Genomic DNA, 13,808 nt, shown 5'->3' with positions numbered 1-13,808 from the left:
AAAAAAAAAAAAAAAAAAAAAAAAAAAAAAAAAAAAAAAATCACAAATCTGTTTAGATAGAATGGCATTTTCCTAGAGGCAAGTAAGAACAAAGGTAGGTAAAATCTCTGGCATGACCGACAGCTGAAAAAGACTACTTCAGTCACTAATGAAATAGGATTGCAGAGAGTTCTGAATATGCTGTACAGAACTCAAACATTTACAGAGATTATAGGAGTTGGGAGTGAGAAAGATACTTTCCGTGTAAAATACGTTACTTCCAATAGGCAGAGGGTCCACACTGAAAGCTTTGAGGTCTCTGACAGAACCTGTCTAACTGAACACCTTGTCTGTGTTGGCAGTAAGGGCTGCAACCCTTTGCAAATGCAGACAGGGCTTTACCTATTAAGGCACACTGTAGGGAAGAGAGAGGAAAGTAGTGCAGAAAGTTTTTGGTTTTTTTTTTTTTTTTTTTAATGACCTATTTAAAGTTACATTTTTTCCAAATCATTTAAGGAAGAGACTTAGTTAATGCTACTTAATCGAAGTTCTCTGCAAATAACTTAGAGGTGACAGGTCAGCAAAGACAAGCTTATTTGAAGACTGTATTTTAAGATTTAAAATGCTAAGAGTCTTACCAAGTCTAATCTGCTAAGAATTATAATAAAGTATAAGAAAAGCTGAAACCTTATTTATTTCAAGATCAGATTTATTATTTTTTGAAGACCTTACAGGCAAAGAAACAGACAAGAATTAACACAGCAACTCTCTCTCTAAAAGCATACAGCCTATCTACACAGGTAATTGGATGATGATTGGTGGCTTCTGTTATCCAGAGTATTTATGATTTCTGGTTGATTGTTCTCTATGGTCTAAATGAGTTCCTGTATTTAGGCAATTGAAGCTATTCACTCCAGGGTTATTTTCAGTACTCAGACATGATATAACATCTGTAAATATGCTGTGACACTGTGCTAATACTGAGTTCTTGGTTGTGAATTTATTTTTTTAAAGAGTTGTTGCTGTAGTTTGAAATGAAAATAGTGACCTTAACAAGCGCTATCATTATTATGCCTTCAGGGGACTTAAACATGCTCTCATTCACTCTGATATGCTATTTCTGATTAGTTTGGTGTTCTGGGCTTATTATTTTGCTGAAGAGACAGGAAAAATAAAAAAGGGCGTGGAGGGCTTTGTTGCTTTGTTCAGATACATTTCATAATAAACCACTACACAGTAGGATTCTGATTTCAAGTTAGTAATTGGAATGGTATTTTAATTAGAAATGTGCACCTAGAACTTTTACTTTTCCCATGTCACAGTTTACATGGTGAATATGTAATTGAGGAACAAAGCCCAAGTGATTTTCTGTTTTTTATTAGGATAAGAGAAAAGGAAAGGGGTATCCACTGAAGACATTACAAAAAGAGAGAGAAAGCTCATTGCTATAATGTAGTGCTCAAAGCTGGGAAAGGAGAAAACATCAGCTAATGAAATCGAGCAAACCAGAAGTTCAGCATTTCAAAGACTACTTGACATAACCACTGATATATTACTAGCCTAAATCCAAAATATAACTCAACCCAACATTTAGGTTTTTGAGAGTGACAGCATGTGAATGCCCTTTTTTATATCTAAACACTACTTGAATTACAAATAGCTCAATAAAACAAGATTTCAAGAAGGGGGAAAAAGATTGAGCTATGCTGCATTCTTTAAATCAGTATTATCCCTCAAAAGAAAAAAAAAAAAAGTAACCCAGGACATGTTTTTAGATCTATTTGAAGATCTGTGATGCATATGTATCAAGCACATTAAGAATAAAGCAGCAAATCCAGACTACTTTTACAGAACAAATGATTTGCTTTAGTTGGGAATGAAGCAGCCAGTGTTCGGAGAATGTTTTTAACGTTGACTTCTGGAAAGTACCAATTCAGTGCAGGAAATTTGTTTGATTATTTCCACAGGTAAACACTGTATTTATTACATTCAGAAAACAACAGGAATTTACATAGCTGAGCCTACATGTAGTCTTGTAGCATTTTTCTTCTCCTTTACATTCATAATAAACATGAATTATATATGGAGACAGCCATGCTTTGTTTAAACTGCTACACTAAGTACTCCTTGACAGCAGTAAATCAATGGTTTGCTTTCTCATACACTTTATTGAATGTAATAACTGGAAAACAAAAAACAAAAAACAAAAAAACAAAAAACAAAAAAAAAACAATTAATTCAAGGGATAAACAGTGATTCTTTGCAGCTAAACAGTATTAAAAGAATACTGTTCTGTTGTTCATACATTTGCTGTTAAATTACTGCTGCTACAACATTACTGGCCTTGGATTTTATTTTTCTCATTATTTGATTCTCAACGTTATTTTGCATAACTTAACCCTATAACATAACTTAAAATGATGGCTGCAAAAAATATTTCCTCACTCTCCAACTAATAATTAACATTAGCTTTTAAAGATAGTAATCAGTTTTTCATTTCTATTTCTGCCAACAAATTAAACCCAAAGTTCTTGGTACTTTTTTTATTGCCAGTATTGGTATAAATTTTACTTCCAAGTATACATATGATACTAAAATGTCTGTAACATCCTCTGTGAGTTCCAGTTAGGCTGTTTGGATACATTAGGAGAGAATAAGTGAGTAAAATTGTTTGGAAAATGTCTCATTAGACTTCTGCTACATGGTGCCACCAAATAAATGGTGGAAGCAAGATTGGATGTATGGTGACATGCAGTGGACAAAAATGCAACATTAGATAATGAAATTGCAGAGCTTATTCCAGTTTGTAGCTCCTTGTTTTAGAAGTAGAGAAATAGGAACAGCTTATGGGAGAGAAAGAAGTATTAGGTGGAATAGTTGTGTTTTTTTGTATTTGTTGAATGAACTCAATACACATCTTCTTAGGACTATCTCTCTTCACCCTTGCTGATGCTAATGCTTTTCTTCATTAAGTGTTGGAATGCTGGATAAAGCCTGCACCTAATTCTTACTGAATGGAATTTATTAAATATTGTGAGCTCAAACTGTCCCTGCCTCATCTGAATTCACTTCCTCCACCAAAAATTTCAGTTAAGAGAAGTTTGATTTGCTGTGTAAAGATCCAAACGTGTAAGAACATCTGATTATTGAAAAGTTGGAATATAGACAGTCTTCTAAAGATGAAAGTGACCAGAAAGAAGAAACAAACTGTACACTTTGACTTTTATATTAGTTAAGTGATTGAATCTCCATGAAAATGTGCAGATGCTTGTACGGTGGTCATGTTCAGTATGGTGCCCTGCAGACTTTCTCCATGCTGTGTTCCAAGGCCTGAATGTGATTTTTGAGGTTTGAGGAAATCTGCTCTCCTCTCCTTGTAGAGGGGGAGAGATTATTTCTATATATAGAGAAAATTGTACCTGCGATCTATTGTACAATAGATTGTACAATATGTACAATATCAAAGGTATTTCTTAACCTTTGATTCAGTAAGGATGGAGATTCAATCCATTGCCATTTGGACCATTAGCTACCTGTTCCTGGAAAAATGTTGATTAGGATTGGTCCTGCACAGGCTTGGATTTGAATATTGCATGCTAGGCAGTAAATTGAGTCACTTAGCAACTTTGACTTGGACAAACTATTTGCTATAATTTAAGGACTGGACCAAGTGAGGTTTACTTCTAAAGAAGAAAAACATTACTATTTGTTTCTCCCCTGTGAAGCTTACATTTTCTCCGTTATAACCTACGTTCTTACATTAAGAACTTAAATAACAATTCTAGCAACCACGTAACTGAGATCAATGCATGTAAGTCATTATTGGTTCCTGTTTGAGGCTGACAGTGACTAAATCTGTTTGGGACAGGAAGCAACCAAAGGCATGAGCTTGCCTTTAGGAGACAAGAGGCTTAATTGTTAGCAGTACTATGAAAAACGTCTCTTTGCTTTCTGCCAACTCTGTGAAAGGATTCTGAATAGTTTGTGTGCAGCCAGAAGTATTGATGTTTAAATGATCAAAAACTCAGCTTTGAACATTTTTTGTCTTGAGGCCTGGGTATTTTCTTACACTTTTTCAAAAATGAAATGAAGCCATTGTATAGCAGCAGAGGGAAGACAAACAAGCTCCTGTTATACAGATGACAGGATGTTAAAAGTAAAAATCCTAGAGTCATTGTGAAGTGTAGAACTGTGTATGACTTCTCCTAGAAGGTGTTTCAGATACAGGGAGAAGTAATTAAAAAATCAAGTAAGCAACCTGATTCTGCAGTGAGTTGTTTTGTTTTTGTTTTAAAAAAAAAAAAAAAAAAAAAGGAAGAAAAAAATAAATCCTCTTTATTTTGTCCTTGAAATCTCAGAGAGAGAGCTACTTCATAAAAGCACCGGAGGTATTTTCCAGTAACTGAAAGTGGGCCTGGGTCATTTGCTGTAAGGATCTGATGCACTTTAATCCTTAGGGTTGTTCACTGAATTTCCACTTAGGCATTTACACTTTCTCTCCCTGACTCTTGTACTGTCATATCCATTAGCATGCTAAAAAATCCATGGGTGTGTACCTAGCTGAACAACTGCTATCAAAAGATTATCTTCCATTTTTGTTTGAGTATGCTGAAGTTTTGTTACAAGTTGTCCTAAGTACACAGATGGGCCATTGTCACCAAATTCATAGTCACGTCTCATCTTTCATGCTCATTTTAATGTCACTTGGTAACACAAGAAGGTAGGGTGACTTAATGTGTATTTCTTTGCATTACTGAATGATGCGAAATAACAGACATTTTGCTGAAAATTTCTACTTGAAAAGCCTGAAAAGCAGGCCAGGTAAAAACTTTCAAAGTTGTTTATTTAAAAAAATTCTGTAATTATCAAATGAGAAAGATTATAATGGTTGGATAAGGCTGTCGATTCTCAAAAGCCAAATGACAATGAAAATAAAATAGGACTTTGAATTCAGATGACCTAATTTTATTTCCATTCTCCTACTGAATGGTTTTAATAACTTGTAAGGACAGTATTGTTCTGCATGATCACACTGGTCTTGCATCTTCTTTTAAGGTATGAGTCCTCCTCTTCAATTTTTTTTTTTTTTTTTTTTTTTTAATATAAATTACAGTGAAATTAAAATGATTGACAATTGAGTTTGTAAAACAGTATGGCAGTCATGAAAGTGAGGCTGGTTTTGATACTGCCAAGATGCTTGCTGGCATTTTTGTTGCATTAAGGGGAAAGAAGAAAGTCAATTCGCAAAGAACATTTACTGTCTAGGCCTCATTGTCCTTCCATTTTGTTTAAACTCTTTTTAGATGTTTGATGGAATGTGGACAGATAATTGAGTGTAGGATCAAGTCTTATTCCTGGAATGGCTTTTAGGGCTGCTGAAGTGAATTCTCTCAATGCAATAACATCAAAAAAGCTTTAAGTAGAACATCTCGCATCGTGGTCAAGGAGATTCAAAATGTAGCATTGTAATAAGCAAGGTTGTTAAAAATAGGCCAGCTGAAGGCAGTAGGCTTCTCCTATACAAACAAACAGTGCTCTTCAGCAGAAAAACAACAGCAAAACCACAAATTCAGAGAAGGAAAAAAAAAAATTATTATTACAGCATACAGGAATAAAATGTTTTTCATTCAGTTGTGTATAGTCACTGCTTCCTTTTCCCTGTACCTACAGTGTATTTGAGTCTGCCTCGCTGTCTCCTTCGGTTCAATTGAAGGTGATAATCACTTGCTGCCAAACCAAAAGGAAAAGCAAACTGTTATTCTCATGGCAGTAACAAGGTGGTTTTTTTTTTTTTTTTTGTTTGTTTGTTTTTTTTCCAATGAAGGAGCATGTGTGCTCCAATTATTTGACTTCATGTCAAAAAAAAAACCAGATCTTGGCTATGTTTGCTTTCTGCTTTCCAGTCAACGTGCTTACAGCACTGTATTTTCTAATCTTTCTGGTGTGCAGGCTGACATTGCAGCACCACTGTATAGTCTGTTACCTTCTGTCACATCTACTTAGTTCTAAAGAAACATGTATATACTAAGACACAACCTGATGAAACACAGCACGTTGGCAAAATAAAGTCATGCTCCTTGGCCTTGGGGACAAGTGCAGAAACTGAAATTCTAATACAAAGACACTGCAGGCAATAGTGCATTTGTTTACTGCCCTCATTGATAAAACGAAAATCATTCCATTTTCAGTGATGACAAATTCAGTAATATTTAAAGAAAACATTTGCTAAAATGTGTGATCTCAGCATAGGGTTTGTTTCTCATTGCCTGTTTTTCAGATGTTAATGGGAAAATTATAAATGAAGAGAGGACCAATGTAAGTAATTTCTACTGCTTATTAGAAACCAGTTAAATATGTGAGTAAACTGCAAATGAGCTTTTTCTCCAATCTCATTCATGAACTGAATTTTATTCTGTAAAAATGTATGTTTTTCCTGTAGAAAGAACATGTATAGAAAGCATGCCCTGACAGATTTATCAACAAATTCAATTAAACTAAAAGCTAGAATGTCTGCACTAGCAAAATTGTACATGAGAAATTGCCTCATGAAGTTAATGATAATACATTATGTCTACTGATGATCCAGCCTTCTGGCTCCAGTAAACGTTTAAAAACATCTAAAAGTAAACCAGAATCCTTTCCACTGTCAAAACAAAGGAATATGACCCTTTTAAACTTAACATGAACTGAAGGCTCATAAAGATCTTACAATTTCTTTTTAGTAAGGTGTTTATTGCCGGTAGAAGATAATGAATGGATATATTCAGGAAATAAAGCTACTGCTCAACATTTAGATGAAAGGGGGGAGGGTTCTCTCTACAGCTACCTAGCACACTGCATTCAATGGTTTATCTCTTGTCTTTTCCAAGTAGAAAGGAAATTTCATTATAATAAATACCACTTTTTCTGGTAGGCGATCAAGCTGGGGAGACAGATTATTTAACACCTTTTATTAAAACATCTTTTACTACTTAGGTTCACATACATTTATATTATTAATAGAATCAAGCTTTCATTATTAGGCACAGCTTTATAATAATTAATTCGCACCATACATCCACTTACAGTTCAGACACACACATGCTCTCATAGGGTTACCTGCAGTTACGTGGATGGAGTAGGAGTAGTAGCAATAGGAGGCCAACGGGGAGAGTGGCTGGGAGACCCTTTAGTGTGCATCTATTACACCAGGGTCTTTGTCAGAATACAGCAACCTCCACCTTCCTGGATATGATCCATGTGATACAGCCCATTGTTGATGCTACTATGTACCAGCTGCTTTGAACAAGTTCAGTACAATTTGGAGTTCTGTCGGTTTTTGCAGGTTCAGCTGGACCATCAGTCCTTAGAAGAATTTAAACGCTGTTTCTTAGCATGTGTGTATCTTCTCTTCAGCCTGCTATTTTCTGTTAACCGCCTGTCCATCTACATGTTGGCTCTCCTAAATCCATATCTCACAAAGGACAGAACTTTCACAAGGGTTTACACAAAATGCTGATACGCTGTCACTTGTACACCTGCCAAGTTATACACAAAAGGTGGAGATCCATCTTCAAATCCATACTGTGCATATTTGGACTATATGACAATGCTAATTAATGAATAGGTTCATTTTCTTTACCCTCCTGGCTTAACATATTTGCAGCTCTTTTTGAAAGGCAATGTCAGTTAAGTAATTCATGCACATGGAAAAGCCTGTTCAGGTAAGAAAAAGAGCTCTCATTTCTTAACTTTCAGGTTCAAGAAGGAGAAAAAATACCATTTATTGGATTTAACTATTGACCATACCATTGATACTTTGGGAATGAAGGACTCTCTTCCGTTCTGTTGGAGTGTTGCTGGATCTTGTCTTGCTCACATTAGTCATTAACTGAAGAATAAGAATGTTGATTTTGCTGTTTGAGTACTATCTGCTTGTTATTTTTTTTTCATGTTGGGTACAGGTTGCTGTCTGTTAAAAGACAAAAGAAAATCAATACTAGTGTTGAAAAGGAACCTTGTGTATTCAGCTTTGCAAAGTTCTCCTGTGAGCACCAAGAAAAGAACTAGTAATAAGGGAAAAAAAGAAAGCAAACAACCCAAAGGAATGTCAGACTTAATTGCCAGTGCGCACATAAGCAATATTGTTTTTCCAATTGCAAAGAACAGAGTAAAAAATAAAAAGGGGGTAAAGCATTTTCAAGTAAGATACAAATAGACTGATGACATACATTTACATTTCAGCTATATGCTTTTATATCCTTTCATTTAATACTGATATATCTTGAACAGTTTGTTGGTACAGTGTCACAAATTGAAAGAGAAAAATGAATTCTCTGTATTTAAAATATTAAGAAAAAGGCAAGATTTTTATTTCTGTTGTTGGCAAAAATTATTGAATCATCAGTATAATCTTTTACATTCCAGTCTCTGAATATTTCAGTGTGTTCAACTGGGCATTCTGAAGACGAGGAAACCTTAAATAATTTATAATCCTATCAGGAAAAAAAAAATAAAAATGTTGAGTCTGCAGTGCTACATTTTGGCTCTTTTTGTTTTTTTGTTCTTCTTTAAAGTAGTTATGCAATATTCTCTGCCTGCTCCTGAATTAAGACACAGATAAAAAAAATTAAACTGAGATAACAAGCTAGATATTGAGCCACTAGATTGTGTTTGATTCTCTACTCTATTAATCTCTTTTCGTCTAAATTTCACACTAAATTTCTGACCAATTTCTAATTAGTTATGAGAATATTTTTCATGTACCTTGATACCACAATGAGAAGGCTTAGGAAGAAATCTGTAGTGTCTCTTCTGTTAAGAAGCAGAGCATATCCTTGAAACACTTACCTAATATGACTAGAATTAATGACGTCTGGTGCTGGGCTTCTCTGAGATTCCCATATACTTTGTGAGTTGCTTGCCAAGTCAAACCTGCTCAACACAATTAGCTTTTCATGTACTAACGAGAGCAGGAAGAGCTGCCAGCAAAGAAGACAAGTAAAACAATCCTAAAATACTTACCAGTTTGCTGGGAGGTGAGACAAGGTACACTGTAAGGACGGGTTGGGAAAATAAAAAGCAGGCTTGATTGTCCTCTTGTGCACTGACACCATTTCACAGAGAATATGTAACAGGAGAAAAGGAGGAAGGACATCAGCTATTAGACACCGATGATGTCTGCCAGTTCTGTGGCTTTCACTTCACTGCTTCTGGTAGTTATCTTGTAAAAACCTATTTAAAAGAAGCAAGAGTGCAAATGTTAGAGTAATACAAGCCACTGTGACAGGTTGTAAGAAACTTTAAGCTTCAGTCAACTGGTCAATCTTCCCTCTTCCCTCGTCTGTAGTATTAAGTGTTTTGATTGATGATTCTAGATTCTGAGACATAAAGTGTTCAGAAGGATAGAAGGAGGTTAATAGTTGCACTGGCCATTTAAATAGGAACTATTCAGAAACCAGTCAGAGAACAGTGCTCTGTGGACAAATGCAGATACACACTCACCTATCTGACTACATGTATATATGTTTCATTGAATTAACTTCACTCTTCAAAAAGCTTACACTAAAGGGACAAAAAGCGAACAGTCTGAGGGACGTGGTTTAGTTTCCAAGGAGGTGATGGGTTGATGGTTGGACTACATGATCATAGCGGTTGTTTCCAGCACTAGGGAGGCATAGTCTAAGCTTAGAAGTCACTTTTTCAGCAGATCAGAAAAATCTGCCAATTAAAATCTGAGTGCTTAAATGGAATCCTGGGGCATATTTCTTTAGGAACTTTATAGGTAATCACTAGAAGAAGGCAAGATCTTAATTTTGCACAAAATAGCCATTCCTTCGTCACTGTCAGGCTACAGTTCTTTGGTAGAGGTTTTTTAACACTCTCTTGAGTAAACACAAAAATAACTTTCCCAACTCCCATTCAGCAAAGCAGTTTATGTTTATACTCTACATGTTATCCAATTAAAAAAAATATATCAAAAGCTCTTTGGGACTGTACTTATTTTTTAATGAAATCAATGTCTGCATCTAGTTACTTATAAGTAACTCTCAATAACACTTCCTTACGAGAAAGTTATTTCAGCTTCAGGCAGATAAAAGGATTATTAGAAAACTGTGCGAGTGTGCATGCATGTTGAAACATTCTTGAAGAACTACTTGGACATCACCTCGAGCCCCTATAAACAAAAATAACTTTCCCACTAAAAGCAAAGGAGGACACAGATCTAAATGTGATGGATTCTGGACTGGTGATAACATCTGTGATAAACACACAAATACCCAACCTTTTTGAAACCATAACTATGGCAAATTTTGTCAAAACTTTAAAAAACAAATGTTATTATTTAATCTACCCACTGCTATCTTATCATACTTATTAGGATTTTCTCCTGTAGCATACCTCATACTATGCAGTAGACTCACTATGTAAAATACCAGCAAAAAAGGCTGACATAATGACTCATTACAATTTAAATCTTATTACACAAAGCTTCATTCAAGTCAATATATATAGTACTGAACCGCAGGGGTACATTTTAGCCTGGTGTGAGCAGAATGAATCATGCAATTCTCATCACAGTTAATAGAAGGAACAGATCTATTCCTGCATGTAAGCCCCTGGAAGTGCACCACACAATTCATATTTGAATCATACTTCATGGGAAGTGGCTACTCCAGTAAACAGACAAAGTGCACCAGCATGTTTTAAACTTTAAAGTTCATCTGATTCAAATTTTTTGGAAAGGACATTTCCTCATATTAATAACCTAGTACAAATGCATCATTGGCACTGATGATTATTCCTAATTGCCACAAGGATAAGTGGAGCCTTTCAGGAGCTTAAGAAGTAAGGGGCATAAACCATATTAATATGGATCAAGTTTGTTCTCTCTGCTCGTTATCTTTACTGACAGACTGCTATCTTTTCCCTTCCTAGGCTCTTATAAACACTGTTGTCCATGCAGAAATGGTTATTACTGAACCTGGCTGCTCCCTTATTGAATTTTAGGATATATTTTTAATTATTATTTTTGTATCAACTATGCTTGAAGACTAATAGCTTATATACTTATGGTTTTAGTTGCTTGTTTTACTAATGGCTTGTTCCAGCTAATTAAAAGAAATCTCCAGGAAATCTCTTTCTTCTGCTAAGTAGGTTGCACAAACAGCTTCAAGGAGAATGCATCCTTCTAGCCATAAATCTGTACTTATAACCAACTGCCAAGCCTGACTGCATATGCTGGAGTAGTATGCTTGTAACTTCAGTTACACATGCCCTCAAAAAGTGATATTTATCATTAATTATTGGTTGCTTTTTTTTTTTTTTTAAATAAGTAACCTGTAAAGTATTGTTAATTATGGATAATGCTCCTGTAGACACAGCTTTTACTGAGCATCTTTCTAGTTCTTTTACTGCAGTTTAGAGATTTCAATTATGTATGTGAACTGCTAGAAAAAAAAGTTCTATCTTTTCCTTATTTTTGCACAACATGAACCTCCCCCCCCCAACTCAACTGTAATTCAGATAGCTTGCATTGCTTATAAAACTTAAGTATAATCAAGTCATTTCTCCAATTATCAGAGAGAGATTTTTTGAGAAACAAAGTTGGATGTGTTTTGAAAGCAGAAGCTATCTTGAAAAAAAAAAAAAAAAAAAAAAAGCTTCTTTTAAAGATGAAAGCTGTATCGAGTGTGCATTTGAATTCATTTGGAAAAGAATTCAAATAGCCAAAATCCTCAAAGAGCAGAAAGGTGCAGGTTACCAGTACAGCGCTGCTTCTGCAGAATGGCAGCATCATCAGGAATTCAGCTTCATTGCTGAGATTTCACAGAGAAGCAGTAAAGCACCTCTTATCCAAAGGGCTTCCAAAGGCACTTTCTGAAAAAGCAGGGTTTCCATTGTGTCCGTGTTGTGAGCCTGGCAGAGGTATTCATCAACCATTATTGATTTAGAAGGAGGCATGGCTGGAGTGAGGAGGATTGATCTGAGTCCTCCCTTGGCTAAGTTAACTATTTGAAGGATCTATTCATATCAAGATGAAGCACTGAAGAATGACCTACAATGACAAGAAGCAGGTATCTATCTTTGCAGAGTGTGTGTAAAACTCTGGTTTGCTGTTCTTGGGTTTGGATTTTTTTTTTTTTTTCCCCTCTCTCTGTTAGCTTTTAGAAACATTATCTTTGTTAAGTCTAGTGTTTCCTGTTATTTTTCTTTCCAGGAAATTATTTGAGGAACTAGAATGACAGCTTCTACTGAGATGATATGAGAAAGGGAAATGGGAGAAAGATCTTTCAACTTTCTATTCATTAGTCTGACTTGTGTAAAACCAAATGAGATAATAATACCTTAACTGTACTGTATTGGTCAACCTCCCTTGTCCCAAATTTCCTTTTAATATATCCAAGGGTTATTTCTGTGGTCAGTATTGCCATCCTCGTCTTTTCTGTTTTTATATTAGTTCTCTTCCAGAAGAATCTATAACTTACCTTTCTCAGAGAGAGGACCAGGGGCTAGTAGGGCTCGGGAGAATCATTCTTGGATACTCTTTGATGAGGTCCCTTACTTTGACACCAGTTGGACTTGGACTTTCCCATCTCTGTGATCATTGGGCCGTATTTCATCCATATGTTTTGTCCAGCTTTAATCTTACATCCTCAACACCTTTCTTCAACAGATCTTATGAGTACTGATTTCTTTACTGACAGCCATCCAAAATGCTTCTGCAAGGAGCATTTCTCTTCTGTCACATCACAGATAACCTTCCTGTCACTTGCCGATTTGGCCTTTCCTTCAAGTCGTCATTTCACGTGAAGTACTGATACATCAAGTGCCATCACTGATTAACTTCTGATCTCAGCTTGTTCAGTGGTTTACTAGAGCAAGGGACAAACACATTTGTTCTTTGCCTTGCACTGCTAGTCACCGTGCAGAAGTCTTTTTACAGAAACAAGCCATTTCAGCCTTTTCCCCCCCCCACGTCTTTCTTCTCTCAAAAAGCCTTTTTCAAGGAAATGCAGATACTTTTTTGCTTATATGCTCCTGGCCCAAGCCCTATGGCTTCCACTTGGCTGAACAACGTAAGATTTAATCTCTTCCTAAAGAAGAAAACAAAAAGCTACACACAAATACAAGAAAATGAAAACAAACAGATGCATCTTTCATTATTTTTCTATTAATTCCAAATAAAAATACTCTGTTACTACTCCCACAGTAAACTTGGAAAAGGTGAAATTGTGTCTATACAAAATAGATCCTTTACATGAATTAAGCTATTTATCAGCTTTGAATTCTGCACATACTAACAGCTGAATTGTATTTGGTACACAACTTCAGACATCTTTTTCTTTGTGATTATTGTAGTGACTAGCACAACAGGCTCCTTAACCTGTGAGTAGGGCCACTGTATGCTACAGTGCAAGCAATTACTATAATTATTTAAAAATATCAGAAGCAAGACTAAAGAATCAGTGCATCAGTTTTATAATTCTATATAAATGCTACTGCAATTTAAACTGCTGTAGTAATTTAGAATGTTGTCTTTAGAACCAGCTCATTCAGATCTGACAGCCCTGTAGGAAAGGAATAAAGAGAAGATCATAACCTTTTAAGGTAAAGAATAAACATGGGATTCAAAAATTCTGAGTAGCTCAAGGTCTTTACTACGTTTCTTGATTTACTTTATTTCAAGATCTTTATTAATTTATGTGCGTTAATCATTATATATTTAAACCAATGTGTGTGCGCGTGTTTGTGTGCGTACATATAGATAAGTAGCTAGCTAGATTGATGATCTTTCCCTGCTCAGTTCTTTGCTTCATGCAGTGAAGCATCAGCTATTAATGAGATTT

General features: G+C 35.4%; 1 long non-coding RNA gene across 2 annotated transcripts; it reads right to left on the bottom strand.

The window, feature by feature from the left end:
- Positions 1-6,932: 6,932 nt before the first annotated feature.
- Positions 6,933-12,879, bottom strand: LOC122182988. Of its 2 annotated transcripts, XR_006180057.1 has the most exons (4): positions 12,447-12,879; positions 8,983-9,192; positions 7,768-7,930; positions 6,933-7,674 (listed from the first exon to the last, which is right to left on the bottom strand). It is a non-coding gene; the product is annotated as an uncharacterized LOC122182988 (long non-coding RNA). The 2 variants fall into 2 exon arrangements; XR_006180056.1 differs by having other exon boundaries at positions 6,933-7,930; positions 12,447-12,872.
- Positions 12,880-13,808: the final 929 nt, after the last annotated feature.

This window comes from Lagopus leucura, unplaced genomic scaffold (genome assembly GCF_019238085.1).
Source record: "Lagopus leucura isolate 7727_CA_CO unplaced genomic scaffold, USGS_WTPT01 Super-Scaffold_100016, whole genome shotgun sequence".
NCBI lineage: Eukaryota > Metazoa > Chordata > Aves > Galliformes > Phasianidae > Lagopus > Lagopus leucura.
The sequence above is the reverse complement of the archived record's forward strand: the minus strand, read 5'-3'. Positions and strand labels throughout refer to the sequence as shown.